This window comes from Moschus berezovskii, chromosome 14, assembly GCF_049115385.1.
Source record: "Moschus berezovskii isolate FMDL1 chromosome 14, NW_MosBer_1.0, whole genome shotgun sequence".
Taxonomy (NCBI): Eukaryota; Metazoa; Chordata; class Mammalia; order Artiodactyla; family Moschidae; genus Moschus; species Moschus berezovskii.
This window is the reverse complement of record NC_142473.1, coordinates 43,947,693-43,961,335: the sequence shown is the minus strand read 5'-3', so window position 1 is coordinate 43,961,335 and position 13,643 is coordinate 43,947,693. Positions and strand designations below refer to the sequence as shown.

Sequence of the window (13,643 nt, the reverse complement as noted above, 5' to 3'; positions counted from 1 at the left end):
CAGGCAAGAATACTGGAGTGGGTTGCCATGCCCTCTTCCAGGTGATCTTCCTGACCTAGGGATCAAACCTGCATCTCCTGCATTGCAGGCAGATTCTTTACCCACTGAGTCACCAGGGAAACCCGTGTGTGTGTGTGTGTGTGTGTATAACTGAGTCACTTTGCTGTACACCAGAAACTAAGACAACATTGTTAATCAATTATACACCAGTAAATTTTTTTAAATTTCTTTAACAGAATCAAGTAGCATAACAGCCAATTCTGTGACATTCCCCCATGCTCTAAGCTGCATTATTAAGGGCACTATTTAATACCCACTCCTCGCCATATTCTTCCCTGGATTAACTCTGATGAATGTCTGCATCTTAAAATATCACCTTTTACTGTATAAGCATATGCTATAAAACCTTAGTTTTGTGAATCTGTCCAATTTAGCATCTCAGTTCCCACGTACTGAGGCACTGGGAAGGCAGTTGTGATTGAGTCACTGAAGAATAAGATAATACAAAAAATAAAAGAAAGTAGGAGTGGATTGCCATTTCCTCCCCCAGGGGATCTTCCCAACCCAGGGATCAAGCCCACATTTCCTGCATCTCCTGCATTGCAGATGGATTCTTTACTGCTGAACCACTGGGAAAGCCCTCTGCTCAATTTAACCAGTAATCCATCAGATTTCAACAGATATTTGTTGAGTATCTACTATATGTTGGGAAATATACCAAGTGCTGGTTTCAGCCTGTAGAGCAGCCTAGAATAGATCTAATTCTTCAGCACGTTAGGTATGTGTATTAAAAATTACTTAAAATAAGTTATAGATATTCAAAAGAAAACAATGTCAATATAGCTAAGAAGAGGTCACATCAAAATATCCTCCAATTGTAAACAACCCATATGGCAATCAACAATAGACTAAGTAAATAAACTGTAGTGTATTTATACAATAGAATACTATACAGCAATGAAAAATCACGAGCTACCACTTCCCCGAACAATATGAATGAAGTTTGCCCCAAAATGTGGATGACACAAGCCTAGACAGGAGTACAATGTGATTCTGTTGTAGATAAACCTGATCTTTAGTAATAGAGGTCAGGATAGTGGTTACTTATGGGGCACAGGGGAACCTGTTCTGATCTGTTTGGATCTGGGTGGGGGTCACACAAATAAATACATTATAAAAATCAATCGTTTTATACAAACAGGTACGTACTTCACTGCAGGTATGTTATATCTCAATAAAAAATTTTAATGAAAAAGAGGATACCAAAAAAAAAAAAAAACACAAGGTTAAGACAATAAAAAGTAGATCCAGGGTGATAATATGAGTCATCATGGTCTACACACTTGTCTCATAACTGGCTCTAACCCTTCCAGAAGCCATTTGAACATAACTTTCATGTCCTCTCTCCAACTCTTTTCTCCTCCAGACTGAATAGTATCAGGTCCTTTGGAAGTGTTCAGTGTTCACGTCTCTAATACTTTTCAACTTTCTCCTTTTTTATATTAGGATATGTGTCAATATTCCTTTGGAAATGGAGTAGCCCAACACCTCCAGATATCATAGAGCTATGCTTAAAATGTATGACTATATTTCTTCTGCTCATCCATCAGTATAGGCCAAGGATACTTATGGGAGCCATATGATAAGGTGTATTATTGCCTGGAGCCCTTTAACTACCTACCTTCTTAACTAACTAAAATGAACTGTGGCCCAGGTTAGGATTAATTTAAATGCCTGTATCTATGATTGGGGCTTCCCTGGTGGCTTAGCAGTAAAGAATCTGCCTACAATGCAGAAGCCACTGTAAATGTGGGTTAGATCCCTAGGTCGGGAAGATCCCCTGGAGGAGGGCACGGCAACCCACTCCAGTATTCTTGCCTGGAAAATCCCATGGACAGAGGAGTCTGGCAGGCTACAATCCATAGGGCCGCAAAGAGTCAGACACGACTGAAGAGATTTAGCTCAGCATGGCACGTCATGGCACGGCATCTATTACAAGAGCTATAGAAAAACCATTTTGTTTTTTATGATATTGCTTTTATTGAATCCATTTGGAAGACTTATGTTAATAGTTAAGTTTTAATTTAGTTTTGGAGAAGGCAATGGCAAGCCACTCCAGTACTATTGCCTAGAAAATCCCATGGAAGGAGGCTGCAGTCTGTGGGGTTGCTAAGGGTCGGACACGACTGAGCGACTTCGCTTTCACTTTTCACTTTCACACATTGGAGAAGGAAATGGCAACCCACTCCAGTGTTCTTGCCTGGAGAATCCCAGGGACGGGGGAGCCTGGTGGGCTGCCGTCTATGGGGTCACACAGAGTTGGACACGACTGAAGTGACTTAGCAGCAACTTAGTTTGTCTAACGTTCATTTTAAACCTTTATTCTATCCTATGACATACATAGATGTACGTTGTTTCTAAATTTGACATGCAGGTCATCAACTTTTGACAAAGGCACTAATAAAACTGTTGCATAGAATAGGATCAAGGATGGAGCCTTGTAATATATTACTGGATCAGTATTTTCTTGGGTATAATTTTCAACCATCTTTTGTAATTCTGTGTGTCCAGCTCCCTTTTCTCCACCTGGCTCAAAATACTTTTGTGGAAATCAAGGTGTACTACATTTATGGCATTTTTCTAATTTTTCTTATTGTCTAATAATCCTGCCCCAAAAGCACTTTGGTTCTTAGTTAACCCATGCTGCTCCTAGTGCCCACTGAACTTGCTGGCTATTTTAGAATATAACCAAGTGGTCGGTGCTAGGAATCTCTGCTCCCAATATTGTCCATAATGAAAGAAAAAATCAGCAATAGTAAACTTAATAGAAATCTCACCCTCTACCAGAAAAAGTATTCTACTATGCTCCAGGCTGAGAAGAAAGGATTTGTAATTCCTCTTTGTATATCTGCTTTTCAAAACTCTAATTCCAGCAAACTCATCCAGTGTGGTGAGAGGGTGGTCCAGATGATCACGGATAAAAGCATCAGTGCAACACTAAGATGTTTTCATTAATCGAATGGATGATGTTGTTTCCAATCACATGAGCCAGGTCCTGTGCTGAGTAACCTAACAGTTACTGCCTCTCCTACTTACACCAATGAACTTAGGTCTCCTTTTCCTCAACATCTACATCTGGGGGAGATATCGATATCATTCTTATAGACTTGTCATGAGAAGTAAATAAGTTAAGCACCCACCACAGGACTCTCCATATAGTGAGAGTTTGCTTTTTCCCTTTTTTTATTTTTTAAAATTCTTAGCCTACAGCTGATGCTTCCTAGAGAAATACTTGTTACATAAGAAAAATCAAATTATCAGTTCAATTTATGCCTAAAGGGCTTTCAATAAAGTCTAACATCCTGTTCCTAAGAATAAGAGATAAAAACCAAACAATAGAAATGAGCAGATATTGGATGGAAAATGCAGTAAAGCAATAGGATCTTCTACATGCAAGACACTTAACAGTTTGCAGATCTATCATTTGATTTGAACCTTACATAACTCTATGAGGTTGGCAAAAAAGCAACTATTATTTTCTGTTTTACAAATGGTGAACCAAAGGCACAGGGCTTTTAAGAGACTTACCAGAGGTTATGGTGGAGCTGTGAACAAGTACAGCACTTGAATAGATTCAGGTTACATCTTGTGGGTAATTGATATAATTGTCAGCATCCCCTGGGGATCCCTGCTGGAACAAATGTTTCTTAGACATGTCCTACAAGACCTAGCACCATGAATGTTGAATCTCTACTTCTTCAAATGAAAGGCTAAATTTTAGCCTATGAGTTGCAAATTCAATGCATACTATTTGCAGGTTGGTTTCCTAGTCCTGTATAACAGGACTATCATAATGAAGCTAATACATTTTCATGGAAAATAATTCCACTTAAAATACAATAGTAGACTGAAGTCTATTTGGTTGGACAAAACATTTTGATTTTGACTTGAGGATCAGGACATCTGGGTTCCAGACCTGTCCCTGTCAGTAACTATGTATGGAAATTTGGGAAAGTTACTTAACCTTAGTTTCGGTTTCCTCATTCATGAAATGGTGAGTAATGCACAGTAATGGTGGTATTAAACAAGAAAATGTATATAAAGCCTCCTGCCAAGTGTCTAACACATAATAAGTATTCAATAATTCATCGTTGGTCACTTTCTCTGCTCCTCATTTTTCTTTGTCTTTGTGATACTCAGTACCATCATCTATAAAGTCCGAATAGATCAGTGGTTCTCAAAGGATGTGTCCTAGATGAGTAGTGTCACCATCCTCAGGGAACTTGTTGGAAAATTCTTGGGCCCCACTCCAAACCTACTGAATCAGAAACTCTAGGGATGGGGCCTGGAAATCTGTGTTTCAACAAGTTGTATTATCCAGACTCCAAGATGGTCCCCAGTGATTCTCACTTCCTGGAATTCACACCTTTGTGTAACCCTGTCCAACCTTGAACCAGAATTAGTCTCTCTGATGACTAAAATACTTCAGAAGTGATGATATGTCTCCTACAAGATTATATTTCAAAACACACTATGGCTTTCTCTTGGCTATTCTCTTGATCTTTCTTGGATCACTGGCTTTAAGAAAAGCCCATGCCAGGTTTTTAAGACATTTATGCAGCTTTACAGAGAGGTCCACCTGGTGAAGAAGAGACCTCACCTCCAGACGTATAAATCTTTTTAGAAGCAGGTCATCCAGCCCCAGTCAAGTCTTCAGATGACTGCAGCCTCAACAAACACCTTGACTGCAGTCTCATCAGAAACCTTGAGCCAGGACCACTCTGCTAAGTCACTCCTGGATTCCTGAGATAATAAAATTTTTGTTATTTCAAGCTGCTAAGTTTGGAGTGATTTGTTATGCAGCAATAGATAACTAATACACAAGCCCTGCTAGTGATTCTGATGCACCCTGAAGTTTGAGCATCACTGGAATAGATGACTCCTAAGCTTCTTTGTGGACATGAGTTTGGGTGAACTCCGGAAGTTGGTGATGGACAGGGAGGCCTGGCGTGCTATGATTCATGGGGTCGCAGAGAGTCGGACACGACTGAGCGACTGAACTGAACTGAACTGAAGCTTCTTTGCAGCTCAAAATTTTTGGAGTTTTGTGGTCAATATTGGGAATCAAAAACCAAGCAAGAAATGGCTGTCTATCCTTGTACTAAACAAAAGGACGTTGACCTCTGGAGCACTGGTTTCAGGCCTGGCCATTAAAATTCAAGAAAAACTTAGCAAAACTAGAAAATTCCAGAGAAGGGCAACTGAGAGAAGTTGTAGCCTAGAGCCACTACCTTCCCATGGATTCTAAGATAAAGAAGGCTCTATTGTTGGAAAAACTCAGAGATGCCAAAGTCTACAAAATTACAAGGCAACATGGCCAGAACTGTGGACTAATGACTCAAGCTCAGGGAAAGCAGAGTTGCAACAGCAGATGTAGTCAAAAGGACCAAGACTCAAGAGTCAGACTGAGTTCTGCTCCATAGAACCCCCTCACTTGGAGACAATTCAGTTATTTGTTTTGAGTCTCAGCTCTTTGTCTGGAGAAAAGGAAATAAGACTATTTGCTTGATAACCCAAAGATGAGAATTCACGCTAATCTGCTTAAAGAACCTGCCATAAAGCAGATTTTGAAGGAGCAATAACTATCACTGGAAAAGAACGAAGAAAGGTGGCCTTTTTGCAAGTACCAATTCATACAAGTCATCTGAGATTTTGTGTTTTCAGAGGTAGCCTAAGCTGGACTTCCAACTAGAAACATTGTGAGTTTAAATGAATTGGTGAGTTAGTTGATAACTGGCAAATGACAGATGTTTGAATAATGCTATATGCTTTAGAGGTAGACTTCAGAGAGACTGTCATCCCAGCATCAGGTACACTATCCACTGGTACCCTCCTACCACTCACTCCTGGGCTTCTCAGGTGACTCAGTGGTAAAGAATCTGCCCATCAGTGTAGGAGATGATGAAAATGCGGGTTCAATTCCTAGGTCGGGAAGATATCCTGGAGGAGGTAATGGCAACCCGCTCCAGTATTCTTGCCTGAAAAATCCCACGGACAGGGCATCCTGGTGGGTTACAGTCCATGGGATTGCAAAGAGTCAGGCACAATTGAATGGCTGAACACGCATGGACCACTCACTCCCATCATGGAACCGAATCCGGCAGGAACAGAGCACCAAAGGGATGAAGCCATGGGATTTCTGATGACCCATCGGGTGGGTGGGAGGGAAGGAGGAGGATGGGGTCATGGCACATCGAAAACAAAGGATGAATCTGCTACTTCAGGCTTGTGTGGGTCCAGCAGCATTTCTAAACAGTGAATTTCCCCTCCCTCCAAGCCTGAGTTGGAACTGAGGCATAACTTCTAACAATCTACACCCACTTCACAGCAGCCATTGTCCCTGACTCCCTCTTGGACATCACAAACATACTAAAAATAATCGGTATGTAGTTGCAAACAACCCCCTTCCCTTCAGAAGCTATTAAAGATTTAAATAAGTAATCACCCCAGAACATAGATAATTCATCCCACCTTCCATTGTGCTACCAGCCTCCCGGCTGTCCCCCTGACATGCCTTAGCTGTTTTCTGCCACATGTTATTGTTCGGGAAAATATTCTCATCTGGTTATGCGACTGTTGAAACTTGCCTGTAAAGTGATGAGCCATTTGCAGCAGTGCCACAGCCGAGGGAATTAGTCGCTATTAAAATCATGTTCAAACCAGGGCGTTGCCAAGGCGCCGACTCCTGGGGAAGCTGCCTGCGGTGCTTTGGCTCCCTAACAAAGACCTGGAGATGGCAGGATCTCAGTGGGTTTCTAAATCACAGACAGACAGATGATTTGAGGCGAGAAGTCTCATGGAGACCACCCCAATCCCTTTAGTGAGTAAAACCTCCTGGCTTCTCAAAACCTTTTCATTTCCAAAAGCCAGATGTGGCCTGAAATGTGCAGGTCAAGTAGGGAGACTTCCAGAGGGGACTAAGATTAGAAGAAAGGTGAAGAAAAGCATGTCAATGACCCACTTTTCACATTCTCCATTATGTGCAACTGTTCATAAACCCTGAACACTTATCCAAATAGCAATTACTACCCAAACTAGCATGTTCCTGCTTGTAACAATAAGTTGTAAATGGCTATAAAGTCAGCCGTGTGTAAAGTGACATGTGTGTGACGCATCCCAGCAAGACGTGCCCACACTTTTAATTTTTGTCAAGTCTGGATTAGCCTGACAGAGGGGATCGTAGGCATAAATAATGCAACCAGCCAAGGACCTGAAGTCTCTTCTGTTTGAGTTCGGGAAGTATTTGAACATGAGCCCTCAGCAATAGGCTGATGCTTCCAGCGGTATTTCTCTCCGGCTAATGCTGAGTTAGTTTAAGTTTCTCTGACTTCACTCAGGCTCAGCCATGCAGCTGGTGAGTGTGGAGCAGCTGAGGAGGAAGGAGAGAGAGCTGCCCTTATCTAGAAGCTCCCCCACATTTGTCTCTGGATAAGTGGCCTTCACACTTTTCTTTCTTTTTTAAAAATTTTATTGGAGTATAATTGACTTACAATGTTGTGTTAGTTTCGGGTGTACAGCAAAGTGATTCAGTTATACATGTACATGTATTCATTCTTTTTCAAATTCTTTTCTCATATAGCTTATCACAGAGTATTGAGTATAGTCCCCAGAGCTATACAGCTGGTCCAGTTGGTTATCTACCTTGTGTGTAGTAGTGTCTATGTTCATCCAAGCTCCTGATTTATCCCTCCCCCTTACGTTTCCCCTTTGGTAACCATAAGTTTGTTTCTGATATCTGTAAGTCTGTTTGTGTTTTGCAAATGCATTCATTTTTTCATTTTTAAAAAATTAGATTCCACATGTGAGTGACATAATGTGATATTTGTCTTTGACTTACTTCACTCTTTCATTGGCATTCCTTCTAAAAGAATTTTGAAAAACTCTGTACCTATTTGCACATTTTAAAGTTGACAGCTGTAATATTTCATCATTAAATAGCTGTAAGTGATACAGTTTATGGTACATTGTAAATATTAATCTTGAAACTTCAGCTGACATAATTATTTTAAATGCATCCAGTGGCATGTAACTATCATAAACTTTAGTTCCCATCATAATCCATTTAAGAAATACTTATGCAAATCTTCTTTGGTTGTCTAATATCTAACACTGTGGTTTTTTCAAATTTTGATTTCCATTCCATTTTACATACTGCATTTTAGCCTACTGTATTGTTTTAGTCTATTTTTTTAATGATTATTCAATACTTTTTCTGCAACAAAGTTAAATATAAAAGTTTAAGATTTTATTTTTATTTCCTGTGACTGTTTCTATAAATGTTAAATTTGTTATTCAATGTTCATTTTGTAAAAGCAAAATAAAAAAGGCTAAATAAGTGTACAGAAAGACTTAAAACCTTCTTGCCTCTCACAGACTATTTTTAGTTTTAAAAAAAGTATTATTGGGTTTTTGGAAGACAAACATAAAACATATTGCCTTGTTTTCTTTGAAATACAAAATATGCAAATGAGACACCAGTGAGTGAGAGTTCTCACCAAGCTCCTTTCCCTTAATGAAAATGGAAAAACTGAAGAGAGGGCAAACCTCTTAGGAGGTTAGTGTTTGCCAGTATGCGTTTCATGAATGCTGAGTATCCTCATCCTGTAGGTGAGACCAATAGAGAAAGAGAAGAGCTTTGCCCAGAGTGGACTGGGAAGAAAGGCAATCAGATATCACTGCTTTCACTGCTTGTCACCTGCACTCAGCTATACTCTAAGGGGCTGTACTGTCAGAAGTAAGATATTCCTTGACAATACATGGGGATGACAGAGAAGTGATCAGATGAAAAGTGTCACTCCTATACGACACTCTATGTCCAAATTTTATATCGTTCCAGTGTGCACCAAAGTCTACTTTTTACAGTCACATATTTCTCTTAATGGAAATATATATTAATATTAGCAGGGGTTTTTCCTTTCGCCGCTGCGGCTGCAGCCATTAGTATGCTCAGGCTTCAGAAAAGGCTTGCCTCCAGTGTCCTTCGCTGTGGCAAAAAGAAGGTCTGGTTGGACCCCAATGAGACAATGAAATCGCCAATGCCAACTCCCGCCAGCAGATCCAGAAGCTGATCAAAGATGGGCTGATCATCCGAAGCCTGTGACTGTCCATTCCCGGGCTCGATGCCGGAAAAACATCTTGGCTCGCCGGAAGGGCAGACATATGGGTATAGGTAAGCGAAGGGGTACTGCCAATGCTCGAATGCCCGAGAAGGTAACCTGGATGAGGAGGATGAGAATTCTGCGCCGGCTGCTCAGACGATACCGTGAATCTAAGAAGATTGACCGCCACATGTATCACAGCCTGTACCTGAAGGTAAAGGGTAACGTGTTCAAAAACAAGCGGATTCTCATGGAACATATCCACAAGCTGAAGGCAGACAAGGCTCGCAAGAAGCTTCTGGTGGACCAGGCTGAGGCCCGCAGGTCTGAGACCAAGGAAGCCCGCAAGCGCCCTGAAGAGCGGCTCCAGGCCAAGAAGGAGGAAATCATCAAGACTCTGTCCAAGGAGGAAGAGACCAAGAAATCTTCTTCTCTGTACATAGTGGCCTCGGCAATTGCATAGATCGCTCATTCAATAAAAGACAAGCCTTTATCTGCCTAAAATATATATATATATATATATTAGCAGGGGAAGAGCCCAATAAGGTGTCAATGGAGCCTTGATTAAAGGAGGCGTCCTAAATATAATTTGAAATAAATATTTCAAATTGTCCTGTTATTTGGAATCCAAGAGGACTTTTCACTCCAGGGCAAAGCCCTATAGTAAGATTTGGGAGGGGAGGTGGGTGACAGGTGCCCTTTTCTTTTGTATAGGAGGAAAGGAGTTGTGAACTCTGTTCAAATGGCAAAGAAACCCCCCAGTCCCACATGCCTGCATGAGAGTGTTTGCCAGCAGAACTACAAGTGGCACAGCAAGCTACTTCCACTTGGAAGAGTGGCTTCCATCTCATTGTGTTTCTCCATCTGTTGAATCTTGTGTGGATGCTTCTGAATGTGCTATGCGTGCTCAGTCACTCAGTTGTGCCCAACTATTTGTGACCCCATGGACTGTAGCCCTCCAGGCTTCTCTGTCCATGGGATGTTCCGGGCAAGAACACTGGAGTGGGTTTGAGATTTCTTTCTGACCAGGGATCAAACCCACGTCTCCTGCATCTCCTGCAGTGGCAGATGGATTCTTTACCATTATGCCACCTGGAACCTAAATCTCATGCAGAACCCTAACTATATGGCAAATATAGGCTTATTTTTCTGTCCAGCCTCTGCATTGTCAGAAAGCATCTGGAGGAAAATTGGAATGGATACTGAACAATCTGATCCATGGTATGTACACAACTGGAAAAGCCTGTAAAGTGATGCCTGGACCTTGAAAGTTGGAAACTTAGACAAATGGCTCAAACTCAACATGAGACTAATTGAACCTACCGTCTTCACTCTTGCTTTCCAAATGCCTTCATCGTGCACCAGTCCTCTTTCCTCTCCTGGGCTGCATATCTCAGTGAACATACCAGCATTCACCAAGAGATTGGAATAACTGGTTTTGTTCCTGACTCCTCCTCGACCCCACCCACCAATTCTCCCTCCCTGTTCTTTCAAACCTGTTCCTTCCCTCCTTCCCTATGGACAATGTCTTGTTTAAGACCTTCACCTTCTCTTTCTTGGACATTTGTACTTGAACTCTAACGTGCCTCACTGTCATTACTCTCTGGCCTCCAAAATGATGCCAAAGTAATATTATGAAACATTAACTGATTGGATTATTTAACCCTGGCTGCACATTAGTGTCACCTGAAGAGTTTTTTGTTGTCCCACTAGCCAAGTCACTCAATGAATCAATTAAATCAGAGTCCCTGGGTGGGACCCAGACATCAGTATTTAAAACTCCCCAAGCAATGCCGAGCAAGATTGAGAGGTGCTATTGCATGCAAGAGGTCATTCTCGGTCTAGCTCCAGATTCATAGGCTGCTACTCCCCACATCCAAGCTTCAGCCACATCAAATATCTCTTGGTCCCCCAAACATGCCCTGCCTTTCACCTCGGTGACTTTGCATGGCATGCTCCTGTCATCATCTCAAATCTCCTTCCTACTTGACCTGGAACCTCCTACAGTTTCATTAATATATTATCCCATTAAGGGTGTGTGCTCCATCTTTTGTACATTCCCATCATTATGGCACTTCTTACTCTGTGTTTATCATTGTTTATTTGCATGGCTGCCTTCCTTATTAGATTCTGGGCTCATTGAAAATGGAGAATGGATTCATCTATATGTCTCCAGTGCCTGGCACATTCTGGTTGATTTTTGGCACACACAGGCTAAATGATTGAGTGAATGAGTGAATGAGGCTGGATGAAGCAGTTAACTGTGTTTCATCCACTGCTCCAATTCACATTGCTCTACTAAATATGTTAAAAATGGATAAGGCCCACACCCAATTTTTTCTCTATCAAATATTTGCATTTGCATCTCTGGAGCCAGAGGGGAACACTGAAACAAGTCATGAAAACCCATCAACACTGATGTGATGTTAATATTCAATTCTTCCTGTTTAGGTGAAGGGAAATATCTTCATTTTTGGTTGTATTTGATTGCTCAAATGCTCATCTCTTTTTAAAAGTATATATTGTTATTTGTATTTCTAATTTGGGTTCATTACATCAGAATGCATATCTCTAAATACCAGGCCTTTTGTAATAATTACAGAAACATCTTTGTCTTGTCATTTAAATTATTCAAACATCTTCTACTTGTAATTCAACACTCTGATTATTCTGTTGCAGTTCCCCCATTGACATCTGTCTGCAATGCTAGAAGTAATATTTTCTCCTCAAAAATCTATTGCCTTCATGTCCTTTCTCTTTCTTGTGCATTCTCCCTCTTACTCTTGCTCTTCACCCCATCTTCCTCACCCCAGCTTTCCCCTGAGCTCTCCTTCCTTGACCTCTCTCTTTCTGCAGCAGAGGCCAGAGGTTAGGTGGGGTGAGCATCCCTTGCAAAATTCTCCCCAACTTGCAGAAATCATTTACTCTGATTAGATTACTGCCTTTATTGCATGCTCAGAAACTCGATAGAGGCCCTGAGGCTTTTCTGATTAACCATTTAGTGTTATCAGATGAGGGCTACACTTAGAAGCCTGGGTAAAGACCATCTCCTGAACATATCTCAGGAAGTGCAATCTCACCTTTGAGAAGCCTAGTGACAGCTTAAACCTCTTGGGAAACACTCTGGCAAACGTTTTTAGATAAAGATTTTTGCAATTTTTTTCTTGATTATTAAAAATAATATATCAGCATTCCTTAAAGCTGAAAAATATAGGAAAGTACACAGAAGAAAATAGAAATTCCCAAATAGCCCATTAATAAGACAAAAATTACTGTTAACTGTTAAATTGGGTGCATTTTCTTATATGGTTTTCCTTAAATGCTGCTGCTGCTAAGTCACTCCAGTCATGTCCAACTCTGTGTGACCCCACAGACAGAAGCCCACCAGGCTCCCCCGTCCCTGGGATTCTCCAGGCAAGAACACTGGATTGGGTTGCCCTTTCCTTCTCCAATGTGTGAAAGTGAAAAGTGAAAGTGAAGTCGCTCAGTCGTGTCCGACCCTTAGCGACCCCATGGACTGCAGCCTACCAGGCTCCTCCGTCCATGGGATTTTCTAGGCAAGAGTACTGGAGTGGCTTGCCATTGCCTTCTTCGTTTCCATAAATACATATACACAAAGTAAGTAGGGTTTTATATTCTTTCATTTCCTAATATTCACTGACATAAACATTTCCTGATGCCATCCTGACATTATTGAAAATTTATGTTTCCATGATGATCATAAAGTGCTTTGTACATTATTCTTTTTTTCTTGCCTACTATGGTTTATTGTGGCTCCAACAGGAAAGAATCTGCCTGCAATGAGGGAGACCTGGGTTTGATCCCTGGGTTGGGAAGATCCCCTGGTGGAGGGTATGGCAACCCATTCCAGTATTCCTGCCTGGAGAATCCCCATGGACAGAGGAGCCTGGAGGGCTACTGTCCATGGGGTCGCAAAGGGTCAGACAAGACTGAGTGACTAAGCACAGCACAGCACATGGTTTATTACAGGATATTAAATATATTTCCCTATGCTATACAATAGGTGCTTGTTGTTTATCCGTACTGTATATATTAGGTTGCATCTGCCAATCCCAGACTCTCAGTCCATCCCTCTCAACCCCTTATCCTCTTGGCAACCACAAATCTATTCTCTGTCATAGGTCTGTTTCTGTTTCATAAATAGGTTCACTTGTATCATATTTAAATTCCACATATAAGTGATACACTTTTTGTTTCTTACTTAGTATGATAATCTCTAGGTCATCCATGTTGCTACAAATGGCATTATTTCATTCTTTTTATGACTGAGTAGTATTCCATTGCACATATCTATGTACCACATCAACTTTATCCATTCATCTATCAATGGACATTTAGGTTGTTTCCATGTCTTGATTATTGTAAATAGTATTGCTATGAGCATAGAAGTGCATGTATCTTTTCGAATTATAATTTTGTCTGAATACACGCCCAGGAGTGGAATATTGCTAGATCATATGAGAG

General features: G+C 41.1%; 1 pseudogene; it reads left to right on the top strand.

The window, feature by feature from the left end:
• The first annotated feature begins 8,975 nt into the window (after positions 1–8,975).
• On the top strand, positions 8,976–9,621 carry LOC129553565 (large ribosomal subunit protein eL19 pseudogene; annotated as a pseudogene).
• The last annotated feature ends 4,022 nt before the right edge of the window (positions 9,622–13,643 follow it).